This window comes from Bufo gargarizans, chromosome 9 (genome assembly GCF_014858855.1).
Source record: "Bufo gargarizans isolate SCDJY-AF-19 chromosome 9, ASM1485885v1, whole genome shotgun sequence".
NCBI lineage: Eukaryota > Metazoa > Chordata > Amphibia > Anura > Bufonidae > Bufo > Bufo gargarizans.
In genome coordinates this window covers 9,947,134-9,962,601 of record NC_058088.1, presented here as the reverse complement: position 1 = coordinate 9,962,601, position 15,468 = coordinate 9,947,134, and positions in this window count along the sequence as shown.

Sequence of the window (15,468 nt, the reverse complement as noted above, 5' to 3'; positions counted from 1 at the left end):
TCATCAACTGCAAGATGCTATCCTATCAATATGGGCCAACATTTCTAAAGAATGCTATCAGCATTATTGAATCAATGCTACGTAGAATTAAGGCAGTTCTGAAGGCAAAAGGGGGTCCAACACCGTATTAGTATGGTGTTCCTAATAATTCTTTAGGTGAGTGTATATAGTCCTGATCAAAAATTTAAGACCACTTGAAAAATGGCAAAAAATCCTATTTAGCATGGCTGGATCTTAACAAGGTTCCAAGTAGAGCTTCAACATGCAACAAGAAGAAATGGGAGTGAGACAAAACATTTTTTGAGCACTCAATTTAATGAAACCAATGAATAAACTGAAACAGGCTGTTTTTCAGCTGATCAAAAGTTTAGGACCACACCTCCAAAACAACCTAAACCCCCCCAAAACAGAAATCCAACTTCCAAACATGAACTCAGTAATGAGTAGCTCCGCCGTTATTGTTTATCACTTCAAAAATTTGTTTCGGCATGCTTGATGCAAGCGTTTCCATGAGGTGAGTAGGAACATTTCTCCAAGTGGTGAAGACGGCCGCACGAAGGCCATCTACTGTCTAGAACTGTTGTCCATTTTTGTAAACTTCCCTTGCCATCCATCCCCAAAGGTTCTCAATTGGATTTAGATCAGGGGAACACGCAGGATGGGCCAAAAGAGTGATGTTATTCTCCTCGAAGAAGTCCCTTGTCCTGCAGGCATTGTGTACTATAGCGTTGTCCTGTTGAAAAACCCAGTCGTTACCACACAGACGAGGGCCCTCAGTCATGAGGAATGCTCTCTGCAACATCTGGACATAGCCAGCGGACGTTTGACGCCCCTGCACTTCCTGAAGCTCCATTGTTCCACTGAAGGAAAAAGCACCCCAGACCATTATGGCGCCCCCTCCACTGTGGCGCGTAGAAAACATCTCAGATGGGATCTGCTTGTCATGGCAGTAACGTTGGCAACCATCAGGACCATCAAGGTTAAATTTTTTCTCATCAGAGAATAAAACTTTCTTCCACCATTGAATGTCCCATGTTTGGTGCTCTCTTGCAAAGTCCAAACGAGCAGTTCTGTGGCGTTCAAGGAGACGAGGGCTTTGAAGAAGTTTTTTGTTTTTGAAGCCCTTTAGTCTCAGATGCCGTCTGATGGTTATGGGGCTGCAGTCAGCACCAGTAAGGGCCTTAATTTGGGTCGAGGATCGTCCAGTGTCTTGACGGACAGCCAATTGGATCCTCCGGGTCAGTGCTGATGAATTTTTTTTGGGTCTTCCACTTGACTTTTTTATTCCATAACCCTCGGGATCATTTAAGAAATGGCGCGCTGTGAGAGACCCTGCTTATGCAGTTCAACAACCCGACCACGTTCAAAAAGGGAGAGTTTTTTTGCCTTTGCCATCACAACGTGTGACTACCTGACAGAAAATGACAATGAATCCACATCTTTGCACAGATTTGGCCTTTTAAAGGCATGTGGTCCTAAAATTTTGATCAACTGAAAAACACGTTTCAGTTTATTCGTTATTTTCAATTAATTGAATGCTCAAAAAATGTTTTGTCTCACTCCCATTTCTTCTTGTTGCATGTTGAAGCTCTACTTGGAACCTTGTTAAGATCCAGCCATGCTAAATAGGATTTTTTTTGCCATTTTTCAAGTGGTCTTAAACTTTTGATCAGGACTGTATCACAGAGAGGCTGCCATGTGCTGCACTGTGAATGAACATTATAATAATAATCCCCACTCCTAACCACATCACTTATTACATTGCCATTGTGACTTGTCCCCAAACTTACTGGCTGTAACCAGTGACCCAGGTGCCAGGGGAGCCCAGACAAGCCCAGAGTAGAGCCTGAGAAAACCTCTCCTCTACAGACATGCCGCTCCTCCACTCACTAATGGCGGTTCTGGCTGGCAAGTCATTTTTTCATGTCACCCACCCAGGTGGTGGGGATAACTGCAGTGCCCGGGAGCCTTGGGAACAGGGCTGCCGCTGTTTGGCTGCAAGTGAAAGCAGCCATCAGCCAGCATGCAGCGATTCTCGCCTTAGTGGAGCACAGACTTCAGGAGCAAGCCGCTGGTGCTGCTGAGCACAAGGAGCTCACGCACATTCGCTGACAGCAGCGCTCAGCAGCATGATTTAGATCTCCATTGCTGGCCCTGCTGATCAGCTGCAGACGCCGACGGCGCCCTTTCTAGTTGCTGCAGTGTTGCGCCCCTTGCGGTCATGTTATGCCCCAGAATGGCATTACCACCTTTGTCTGGCCCCCACTGTCTTCAATGGTGCATTCTATGTCATCTCATATATATTTGGTGCCCTGTCCTGCATAATGCGCATGTATTTCCTGATTTTGTAACTGTTAACATGTAATGTAATGGTTCATCAGCAGATGGCAGCAACATTGGCAGAGTTAGAGTACTTTCACTCTTGCGTTAAACTTTTCCGGCATAGAGTTCCGTCCTAGGGGCTCAATACCAGAAAAAAACTGATCAGTTTTATCCTAATGCATTCTGAATGGAAAGGAATCCATTCAGTATGCATCAGGATGTCTTCAGTTCAGTCTCTGTACGGTTTTTGGACTGAGAAAATACTGCAAATTCCGGAACACTTGCCAGAATGCTGGATCCGGCATTATTTTACATTGAAATTGTTGTGCATTTTCATAAGTGTACAATGTATCTGATCATACTATATTCAATATGGATGATCATTGCCTTTAACAGCATGTGATCAGCATGAACCTGAAAAAAAACAAGATGGGTTCATGGAAAGTTCAGTATGTTAAAAGTGAATATATAGAGAACATTGTACTTTTAACCAATTAAGGACACAGGGCGTACAGGTAACACGCGTGGCGGGCGGTGATCGGAACAAGGTACCTGCTCAAATCATTGAGCAGGCACCTTGGATCAATGCGCGGGGGGGTCCCGTGACCCCCCCCCCCCGTGTGGTCGATCGCCGCAAACTGCAGGTGAATTCAGACCTGCGGTTTGTGGCTTTTTCTGGAGGTTGCGGTGGTGATCGGAGAAGCCATCGGGTCCCTGTGCGGCTGTAAGGGGGACCCGATGGCATGGAAGGCAGCGCGATGCCTTCCTTAGGCATCGACGCTGCCTTCCGGTGAGGAGCCTGTGAGATCCAGCCCCCTGGATCTCACAGGCCGGAAGCTGTATGAGTAATACACAGTGTATTACTCATACAGCCAATACATTCCAATACAGAAGTATTGGAATGAATTGTAAAGGGGATCAGACCCAAAAGGTTGAAGTCCCAAAGTGGGACAAAAAATAAAGTGAAAAAAAGTTGAAAAAATAGTTTTCCCCCCAAAAAATTAAAAGTTTTAAGTAAAAAAAAAAAGAAGTAATTTCCCCCAAATAAAGTTAAAAAAAATATGAAAAAAAAAGTTGACATATTAGGTATCGCCGCGTCCGTATCGACCGGCTCTATAAACATATTTCATGACCTAACCCCTCAATTTTTTTGTCACCTTACATCACAAAAAGTACAACAGTAAGCGATCAAAAAGGCATATGCCCACCAAAATAGTACCAAACTAACAGTCACCTCATCCTGCAAAAAAAGAGCCCCTACTTAAGACAATCGCCCAAAAAAAAAAAAAATATGGGTAAGAATATGGAGACACTAAAACATCATTTTTTTTTGTTTTAAAAAAACTGTTATTGTGTAAAACTTAGGTAAATTTAAAAAAGTATACATATTAGGTATCGCTGCATCCGTAATAACCTGCTCTATAAAAATATCACATGACCTAACCCGTGAATACTGTAAAAAATAAAAAATGGTGTAAAAAAAGCCATTTTTTGACACTTTACATAACAAAAAGTGTAATAGCAAGCGATCAAAAAGTCATACGCACCCCAAAATAGTGCCAATCAAACCATCATCTCATCCCGCAAAAATCATACCCTACCCAAGATAATCGCCTAAAAACTGAAAAAACTATGGCTCTCAGACTATGGAAACACTAAAACATGATTTTTTTTTGTTTAAAAAATGAAATCATTGTGTAAAACTTACATGAATAAAAAAAAGTATACATATTAGGTATCGCCGCGTCCGTGAAAACCTGCTCTATAAAAATACCACATGATCTAACCTGTCAGATGAATGTTGTAAATAACAAAAAAACTGTGCCAACACAGCTATTTCTTGTTACCTTGACTCACAAAAAGTGTAATATCAAGCAACCAAAAATAATATGTATCCTAAACTAGTACCAACAAAACTACCACCCTATCCCGTAGTTTCTAAAATGGGGTCACTTTTTGGAGTTTCTACTCTAGGGGTGCATCAGGGGGGCTTCAAATGGGACATGGTGTCAAAAAACCAGTCCAGCAAAATCTGCCTTTCAAAAACCATATGGCGTTCCTTTCCTTCTGCGCCCTGCCGTGTGTCCGTACAGCAGTTTAAGACCACATATGGGGTGTTTCTGTAAACTACAGAATCAGGGCCATAAATACTGAGTTTTGTTTGGCTGTTAACCCTTGATTTGTAACTAGAAAAAAAATATTAAAATGGAAAATCTGCCAAAAGTGAAATTTTGAAATTGTATCTCTATTTTCCATTAATTCTTATGGAACACATAAAGTGTTAACAAAGTTTGTAAAATCAGTTTTGAATACCTTGAGGGGTGTAGTTTCTAGAAGGGGGTCATTTTTGGGTGGTTTCTATTATATAAGCCTCACAAAGTGACTTCAGACCTGAACTGGTCCTTATAAAGTAGGTTTTTGAAAATTTCTGAAAAATTTCAAGATTTACTTCTAAGGCTGAGTTCACAACAGCGTTCAGCCTTTCCGTTCTCCTGCTCCGTTATAGGAGCAGGAGAACGGAAAGGACGGATCGGGCACATAACTGAGGCGAGCCGAGCCTACGGACCCCATAGTCTAATGGGGTCCATTAGGTTTACGCTCAGAAGATGATTTTGGAGCGGAGACGAAAGTACTTTTTTTATTGCGTAGTATCCCTAATATAGGAAAAGTTCTTTTTTTACGCTGGGTTGAAGGTGTTTGTCGATATATTCAGACAGATTAGATGTAAGAGATCCTATGCCAGAGATGATTGGCCTCCCTGGCTGTTTTCAGAAATAAAGACTACCCACCTAAAACCTTATATAGACTATCCAATACTACCCTCTTCACTGTCTTTTATTATAAAGACTGAGTCTATAAGATTTAGTGGAGCGCAAATGGCATCACCTGACTTGCTCCGCCTCATGTGGAATACCACGTGACAACGCTATAGTTGCTGGGACGCTGAAGCTCACGCACGGCAAGGTCCGGAGACTTTGGAGCAAGATCACGCGAGACGCCGAGATTTACGCAAAATGCATTCCGGAGTGACTGCAACTTACCATCGAGGCGGATATCCCACGTTGTATCTAGTAACAGATATCGAGAGACAGAAGAACCGAGCCTGTCTAAACCAAACAATTTTATCAGAAGCATACCGTGGGAAGGGTAAGGTAAGAGGGTGTGCATCAGGGGGACGCCCCAGACGCTAGCCCTACAAGTAATACCTAGCCCTCAGGGAAAATAGAGCTATACCATTAACTGGGAGCATTGAATTGGTACTGACTATCACCGGGATAGTTTTCTTCATTTCTGTGACACTCCTCTCAATTTATTTTTTTATTTTTTCATATTGCATATTCTTTATATTTTGTATATTTTTCACATTTTTAATCATTTCTTCATTACCATATAATACTGTGGACTTTTATCTCACTAATCACTTATGAATTGTGGCGATTATACTTTTGAAACACTATCTATGATATGGTCTCTCATAGTTGTATATAATTTCTAAGGAGCACATAGTAACTATTTATGTATAAGTTTTACTTATTGATTGAATCACTTATTATATTACATAAGTCCGTCTAATTGAATACTCCGAATGCAGCATACCAGCAAGCAAGAAGTTAGAGTTTATATGATTTTTTTCCTACGGTTTTTATTGATCTACAGTGTATTGACATTTTAATACATACATATATGTTGTATAGACTATGCTAAACCCATTGAGTAAACTAGCCATTTATACATCCTACCAGATGGTGAATGCCTGTTTTTTCTTTTATTTTTGAATAACTATTTTTGTAGGTATTACTATTAGAGTTGAGCGAACACCTGGATGTTCGGGTTCGAGAAGTTCGGCCGAACATCCCGGAAATGTTCGGGTTCGGGATCCGAACCCGATCCGAACTTCGTCCCGAACCCGAACCCCATTGAAGTCAATGGGGACCCGAACTTTTCGGCACTAAAACGGCTGTAAAACAGCCCAGGAAAGGGCTAGAGGGCTGCAAAAGGCAGCAACATGTAGGTAAATCCCCTGCAAACAAATGTGGATAGGGAAATTAATTAAAATAAAAATTAAATAAATAAAAATTAACCAAAATCAATTGGAGAGAGGTTCCATAGCAGAGAATCTGGCTTCCCGTCACCCACCACTGGAACAGTCCATTCTCAGATATTTAGGCCCCGGCACCCAGGCAGAGGAGAGAGGTCCCGTAACAGACAATCTGGCTTCATGTCAGCAGAGAATCAGTCTTCATGTCATAGCAGAGAATCAGGCTTCACGTCACCCACCACTGTAAGAGTCCATTTTCATAAATTTAGGCCCAGCACCCAGGCAGAGGAGAGAGGTCCCGTAACAGACAATCTGGCTTCATGTCAGCAGAGAATCAGTCTTCATATCATAGCAGAGAATCAGGCTTCACGTCACCCACCACTGTAACAGTCCATTTTCATAAATTTAGGCCCAGCACCCAGGCAGAGGAGAGAGGTCCCGTAACAGACAATCTGGCTTCATGTCAGGAGAGAATCAGTCTTCATGTCATAGCAGAGAATCAGGCTTCACGTCACCCACCACTGCAACAGTCCATTTTCATAAATTTAGGCCCAGCACCCAGGCAGAGGAGAGAGGTCCCGTAACAGACAATCTGGCTTCATGTCAGCAGAGAATTAGTCTGCATGTCATAGCAGAGAATCAGGCTTCACGTCAGCCACCAATGCAACAGTCCATTGTCAGATATTTAGGCCCAGCACCCAGGCAGAGGAGAGAGGTCCCGTAACAGAGGATCTGGCTTCATGTCACCAGAGAATCAGTCTGCATGTCATAGCAGAGAATCAGGCTTCACGTCACCCACCACTGCAACAGTCCATTTTCATAAATTTAGGCCCAGCACCCAGGCAGAGGAGAGAGGTCCCGTAACAGAGGATCTGGCTTCATGTCACCAGAGAATCAGTCTGCATGTCATAGCAGAGAATCAGGCTTCACGTCAGCCACCACTGCAACAATCCATTGGCATATATTTAGGCCTAGCACACAGGCAGAGGAGAGAGGTCCCGTAACAGACAATCTGGCTTCATGTCAGCAGAGAATCAGTCTGCATGTCATAGCAGAGAATGAGGCTTCACGTCACCCACCACTGCAACAGTCCATTTTCATAAATTTAGGCCCAGCACCCAGGCAGAGGAGAGAGGTCCCGCAACAGAGGATCTGGCTTCATGTCAGCAGAGAATCAGTCTGCATGTCATAGCAGAGAATCAGGCTTCACGTCAGCCACCACTGCAACAGTCCATTGTCATAAATTCAGGCCCAGCACCCAGGCAGAGGAGAGAGGTCCCGTAACAGACAATCTGGCTTCATGTCACCAGAGAATCAGTCTGCATGTCATAGCAGAGAATGAGGCTTCACGTCAGCCACCACTGCAACAATCCATTGGCATATATTTAGGCCTAGCACACAGGCAGAGGAGAGGTTCATTCAACTTTGGGTAGCCTTGCAATATAATGGTAAAATGAAAATAAAAATAGGATTGAATGAGGAAGTGCCCTGGAGTCCAATAATATATGGTTATGGGGAGGTAGTTAATGTCTAATCTGGACAAGGGACGGACAGGTCCTGTGGGATCCATGCCTGGTTCATTTTTATGAACGTCAGCTTGTCCACATTGGCTGTAGACAGGCGGCTGCGTTTGTCTGTAATGACGCCCCCTGCCGTGCTGAATACACGTTCAGACAAAACGCTGGCTGCCGGGCAGGCCAGCACCTCCAAGGCATAAAAGGCTAGCTCTGGCCACGTGGACAATTTAGAGACCCAGAAGTTGAATGGGGCCGAACCATCAGTCAGTACGTGGAGGGGTGTGCACACGTACTGTTCCACCATGTTAGTGAAATGTTGCCTCCTGCTAACACGTTGCGTATCAGGTGGTGGTGCAGTTAGCTGTGGCGTGTTGACAAAAGTTTTCCACATCTCTGCCATGCTAACCCTGCCCTCAGAGGAGCTGGCCGTGACACAGCTGCCTTGGCGACCTCTTGCTCCTCCTCTGCCTTGGCCTTGGGCTTCCACTTGTTCCCCTGTGACATTTGGGAATGCTCTCAGTAGCGCGTCTACCAACGTGCGCTTGTACTCGCGCATCTTCCTATCACGCTCCAGTGCAGGAAGTAAGGTGGGCACATTGTCTTTGTAGCGTGGATCCAGCAGGGTGGCAACCCAGTAGTCCGCACAGGTTAAAATGTGGGCAACTCTGCTGTCGTTGCGCAGGCACTGCAGCATGTAGTCGCTCATGTGTGCCAGGCTGCCCAGGGGTAAGGACAAGCTGTCCTCTGTGGGAGGCGTATCGTCATCGTCCTGCCTTTCCCCCCAGCCACGCACCAGTGATGGACCCGAGCTGCGTTGGGTGCCACCCCGCTGTGACCATGCTTCATCCTCATCCTCCTCCACCTCCTCCTCATCCTCGTCCTCCTCGTCCTCCAGTAGTGGGCCCTGGCTGGCCACATTTGTACCTGGCCTCTGCTGTTGCCAAAAACCTCCCTCTGAGTCACTTCGAAGAGACTGGCCTGAAAGTGCTAAAAATGACCCCTCTTCCTCCTCCTCCTCCTCCTCCTCCTGGGCCACCTCCTCTTCCATCATCGCCCTAAGTGTTTTCTCAAGGAGACATAGAAGTGGTATTGTAACGCTGATAACGGTGTCATCGCCACTGGCCATGTTGGTGGAGTACTCGAAACAGCGCAACAGGGCACACAGGTCTCGCATGGAGGCCCAGTCATTGGTGGTGAAGTGGTGCTGTTCTGTAGTGCGACTGACCCGTGCGTGCTGCAGCTGAAACTCCACTATGGCCTGCTGCTGCTCGCACAGTCTGTCCAGCATGTGCAAGGTGGAGTTCCACCTGGTGGGCACGTCGCATATGAGGCGGTGAGCGGGAAGGCCGAAGTTACGCTGTAGCGCAGACAGGCGAGCAGCGGCAGGATGTGAACGCCGGAAGCGCGAACAGACGGCCCGCACTTTATGCAGCAGCTCTGACATGTCGGGGTAGTTGTGAATGAACTTCTGCACCACCAAATTCAGCACATGCGCCAAGCAAGGGATGTGCGTCAAATTGGCTAGTCCCAGAGCTGCAACGAGATTTCGCCCATTATCACACACCACCAGGCCGGGCTTGAGGCTCACCGGCAGCAACCACTCGTCGGTCTGTTGTTCAATACCCCGCCACAACTCCTGTGCGGTGTGGGGCCTGTCCCCCAAACATATGAGTTTCAGAATGGCCTGCTGACGTTTACCCCGGGCTGTGCTGAAGTTGGTGGTGAAGGTGTGTGGCTGACTGGATGAGCAGGTGGAAGAAGAGGAGGAGGAAGCCGAGAAGGAGGAGGTGGCAACAGGAGGCAAAGAATGTTGCCCTGCGATCCTTGGCGGCGGAAGGACGTGCGCCAAACAGCTCTCCGCCTGGGGCCCAGCTGCCACTACATTTACCCAGTGTGCAGTTAGGGAGATATAGCGTCCCTGGCCGTGCTTACTGGTCCACGTATCTGTGGTTAGGTGGACCTTGCTACAGATGGCGTTGCGCAGTGCACACTTGATTTTATCGGATACTTGGTTGTGCAGGGAAGGCACGGCTCTCTTGGAGAAGTAGTGCCGGCTGGGAACAACATACTGTGGGACAGCAAGCGACATGAGCTGTTTGAAGCTGTCTGTGTCCACCAGCCTAAATGACAGCATTTCATAGGCCAGTAGTTTAGAAATGCTGGCATTCAGGGCCAGGGATCGAGGGTGGCTAGGTGGGAATTTACGCTTTCTATCAAATGTTTGTGAGATGGAGAGCTGAACGCTGGCGTGTGACATGGTTGAGACGCTTGGTGACGGAGGTGGTGGTGGTGGTGTTGGTGGTACATCCCCTGTTTGCTGGGCGGCAGGTGCCAACGTTCCTCCAGAGGCGGAGGAAGAGGCCGAGGCGGCAGCAGCAGAATAGGCCGAGGCGGCAGCAGCAGAAGAGGTAGCAGGGGGAGCCTGAGTGACTTCCTTGGTTTTAAGGTGTTTACTCCACTGCAGTTCATGCTTTGCATGCAGGTGCCTGGTCATGCAGGTTGTGCTCAGGTTCAGAACGTTAATGCCTCGCTTCAGGCTCTGATGGCACAGCGTGCAAACCACTCGGGTCTTGTCGTCAGCACATTGTTTGAAGAAGTGCCATGCCAGGGAACTCCTTGAAGCTGCCTTTGGGGTGCTCGGTCCCAGATGGCGGCGGTCAGTAGCAGGCGGAGTCTCTTGGCGGCGGGTGTTCTGCTTTTGCCCACTGCTCCCTCTTTTGCTACGCTGTTGGCTCGGTCTCACCACTGCCTCTTCCTCCGAACTGTGAAAGTCAGTGGCACGACCTTCATTCCATGTGGGGTCTAGGACCTCATCGTCCCCTGCATCGTCTTCCACCCAGTCTTGATCCCTGACCTCCTGTTCAGTCTGCACACTGCAGAAAGACGCAGCAGTTGGCACCTGTGTTTCGTCATCATCAGAGACATGCTGAGGTGGTATTCCCATGTCCTCATCATCAGGAAACATAAGTGGTTGTGCGTCAGTGCATTCTATGTCTTTCACCGCTGGGGAAGGGCTAGGTGGATGCCCTTGGGAAACCCTGCCAGCGGAGTCTTCAAACAGCATAAGAGACTGCTGCATAACTTGAGGCTGAGACAGTTTCCCTGGTATGCATGGGGGTGATGTGACAGACTGATGGGGTTGGTTTTCAGGCGCCATCTGTGCGCTTTCTGCAGAAGACTGGGTGGGAGATAATGTGAACGTGCTGGATCCACTGTCGGCCACCCAATTGACTAATGCCTGTACCTGCTCAGGCCTTACCATCCTTAGAACGGCATTGGGCCCCACCATATATCGCTGTAAATTCTGGCGGCTACTGGGACCTGAGGTAGTTGGTACACTAGGACGTGTGGATGTGGCAGAACGGCCACGTCCTCTCCCAGCACCAGAGGGTCCACTAACACCACCACGACCATGTCCACGTCCGCGTCCCTTACTAGATGTTTTTCTCATTGTTATGGTTCACCACAACAACAAATATATTATTTGGCCCAATGTATTGTATTCAAATTCAGCGGGATATAAATTTGAGGCCTAGTATTTAGGCGCTGGGTGACCGGTATGGATTTAGTGACAGAATTAGACTTGGAAATGCACAGAAGCGTGTGTGTGAAGTTATTCTGAATGACCCTATGTGCACCTTGAATATTATATACCCTTTTTGGGATAGATTTCAAATAGCTCTGATATAGCAGGAACCACTAAATTATGAAATTGCTAAATTGGGAATTGTATTTCAACCCAGAACAAAAAATGTGCTTTGACGGACACTAAATATCTTGCCCAGCAACAACAGTACAGCGGTAACGAGAGATTTAGCAGGATATAAATTTGAGGCCTAGTATTTAGGCGCTGGGTGACAGGTATGGGTTTAGTGACAGAATTAGACTTGGAAATACACAGTAGCGGGTGTGTGTGAAGTTATTCTGAATGACCCAATGTGCACCTTGAATATTATATACCCTTTTAGGGATAGATTTCAAATAGCTCTGATATAGCAGAAACCACTAAATTATGAAATTGCTAAATTGGGAATTGTATTTCAACCCAGAACAAAAAATGTGCTTTGACGGACACTAAATATCTTGCCCAGCAACAACAGTACAGCGGTAACGAGAGATTTAGCAGGATATAAATTTGAGGCCTAGTATTTAGGCGCTGGGTGACAGGTATGGGTTTAGTGACAGAATTAGACTTGGAAATACACAGTAGCGGGTGTGTGTGAAGTTATTCTGAATGACCCAATGTGCACCTTGAATATTATATACCCTTTTAGGGATAGATTTCAAATAGCTCTGATATAGCAGAAACCACTAAATTATGAAATTGCTAAATTGGGAATTGTATTTCAACCCAGAACAAAAAATGTGCTTTGACGGACACTAAATATCTTGCCCAGCAACAACAGTACAGCGGTAACGAGAGATTTAGCAGGATATAAATTTGAGGCCTAGTATTTAGGCGCTGGGTGACAGGTATGGGTTTAGTGACAGAATTAGACTTGAAAATACACAGTAGCGGGTGTGTGTGAAGTTATTCTGAATGACCCAATGTGCACCTTGAATATTATATACCCTTTTAGGGATAGATTTCAAATAGCTCTGATATAGCAGAAACCACTAAATTATGAAATTGCTAAATTGGGAATTGTACTTCAACCCAGAACAAAAAATGTGCTTTGACGGACACTAAATATCTTTCCAAGCAACAACAGTACAGCGGTAACGAGAGATTTAGCAGGATATAAATTTGAGGCCTAGTATTTAGGCGCTGGGTGACAGGTATGGGTTTAGTGACAGAATTAGACTTGGAAATACACAGTAGCGGGTGTGTGTGAAGTTATTCTGAATGACCCAATGTGCACCTTGAATATTATATACCCTTTTAGGGATAGATTTCAAATAGCTCTGATATAGCAGAAACCACTAAATTATGAAATTGCTAAATTGGGAATTGTACTTCAACCCAGAACAAAAAATGTGCTTTGACGGACACTAAATAACTTTCCCAGCTACAACAGGACAGCGGTAACGAGAGATTTAGCGGGATATAAATTTGAGGCCTAGTATTTAGGCGCTGGGTGACAGGTATGGGTTTAGTGACAGAATTAGACTTGGAAATACACAGTAGCGGGTGTGTGTGAAGTTATTCTGAATGACCCTATGTGCACCTTCAATATGATCTACCCTTTTAGGGATAGATTTCAAATAGCTCTGATATAGCAGAAACCACTAAATTATGAAATTGCTAAATTGGGAATTGTATTTCAACCCAGAAGAAAAAATGTGCTTTGACGGACACTAAATAACTTTCCCAGCTACAACAGGACAGCGGTAACGAGAGATTTAGCAGGATATAAATTTGAGGCCTAGTATTTAGGCGCTGGGTGACAGGTATGGGTTTAGTGACAGAATTAGACTTGAAAATACACAGTAGCGGGTGTGTGTGAAGTTATTCTGAATGACCCAATGTGCACCTTGAATATTATATACCCTTTTAGGGATAGATTTCAAATAGCTCTGATATAGCAGAAACCACTAAATTATGAAATTGCTAAATTGGGAATTGTACTTCAACCCAGAACAAAAAATGTGCTTTGACGGACACTAAATATCGTTCCAAGCAACAACAGTACAGCGGTAACGAGAGATTTAGCAGGATATAAATTTGAGGCCTAGTATTTAGGCGCTGGGTGACAGGTATGGGTTTAGTGACAGAATTAGACTTGGAAATACACAGTAGCGGGTGTGTGTGAAGTTATTCTGAATGACCCAATGTGCACCTTGAATATTATATACCCTTTTAGGGATAGATTTCAAATAGCTCTGATATAGCAGAAACCACTAAATTATGAAATTGCTAAATTGGGAATTGTACTTCAACCCAGAACAAAAAATGTGCTTTGACGGACACTAAATAACTTTCCCAGCTACAACAGGACAGCGGTAACGAGAGATTTAGCGGGATATAAATTTGAGGCCTAGTATTTAGGCGCTGGGTGACAGGTATGGGTTTAGTGACAGAATTAGACTTGGAAATACACAGTAGCGGGTGTGTGTGAAGTTATTCTGAATGACCCTATGTGCACCTTCAATATGATCTACCCTTTTAGGGATAGATTTCAAATAGCTCTGATATAGCAGAAACCACTAAATTATGAAATTGCTAAATTGGGAATTGTATTTCAACCCAGAACAAAAAATGTGCTTTGACGGACACTAAATAACTTTCCCAGCTACAACAGGACAGCGGTAACGAGAGATTTAGCAGGATATAAATTTGAGGCCTAGTATTTAGGCGCTGGGTGACAGGTATGGGTTTAGTGACAGAATTAGACTTGAAAATACACAGTAGCGGGTGTGTGTGAAGTTATTCTGAATGACCCAATGTGCACCTTGAATATTATATACCCTTTTAGGGATAGATTTCAAATAGCTCTGATATAGCAGAAACCACTAAATTATGAAATTGCTAAATTGGGAATTGTACTTCAACCCAGAACAAAAAATGTGCTTTGACGGACACTAAATAACTTTCCCAGCTACAACAGGACAGCGGTAACGAGAGATTTAGCGGGATATAAATTTGAGGCCTAGTATTTAGGCGCTGGGTGACCGGTATGGATTTAGTGACAGAATTAGACTGGGATATGGCCAAAAAATAACCACACTATTGCTGGTTAAATGCACTTGGTGACGGGCGCAGCTTGCCCCTGATGTAGTATATGGCCAAAAAATGAACAGACTATTGCTGGTTAAATGCACTTGGTGTCACAGCTTGACCAACCACACTACTGAGGGTTAAATGCACTTGGTGACGGGCGCAGCTTGCCCCTGATGTAGTATATGGCCAAAAAATAAACAGACTATTGCTGGTTAAATGCACTTGGTGTGACAGCTTCACCCTGATGTAGGCTTTAGCCAGAAAACAACCACACCATTGAGGGTTAAATGCACTTGGTGACAGGCGCAGCTTGCCCCTGATTTTGTATATGGCCAAAAAATGAACAGACTATTGCTGGTTAAATGCACTTGGTGTGACAGCTTCACCCTGATGTAGGCTTTAGCCAAAAAACAACCACACCATTGAGGGTTAAATGCACTTGGTGACAGGCGCAGCTTGCCCCTGATTTTGTATATGGCCAAAAAATGAACAGACTATTGCTGGTTAAATGCACTTGGTGTGACAGCTTCACCCTGATGTAGGCTTTAGCCAAAAAACAACCACACCATTGAGGGTTAAATGCACTTGGTGACAGGCGCAGCTTGCCCCTGATTTTGTATATGGCCAAAAAATGAACAGACTATTGCTGGTTAAATGCACTTGGTGTGACAGCTTCACCCTGATGTAGGCTTTAGCCAAAAAACAACCACACCATTGAGGGTTAAATGCACTTGGTGACAGGCGCAGCTTGCCCCTGATTTTGTATATGGCCAAAAAATGAACAGACTATTGCTGGTTAAATGCACTTGGTGTGACAGCTTCACCCTGATGTAGGCTTTAGCCAAAAAACAACCACACCATTGAGGGTTAAATGCACTTGGTCGCAGCTTGTGCTGGCGCACCACAAGACACAAAATGGCCGCCGATCA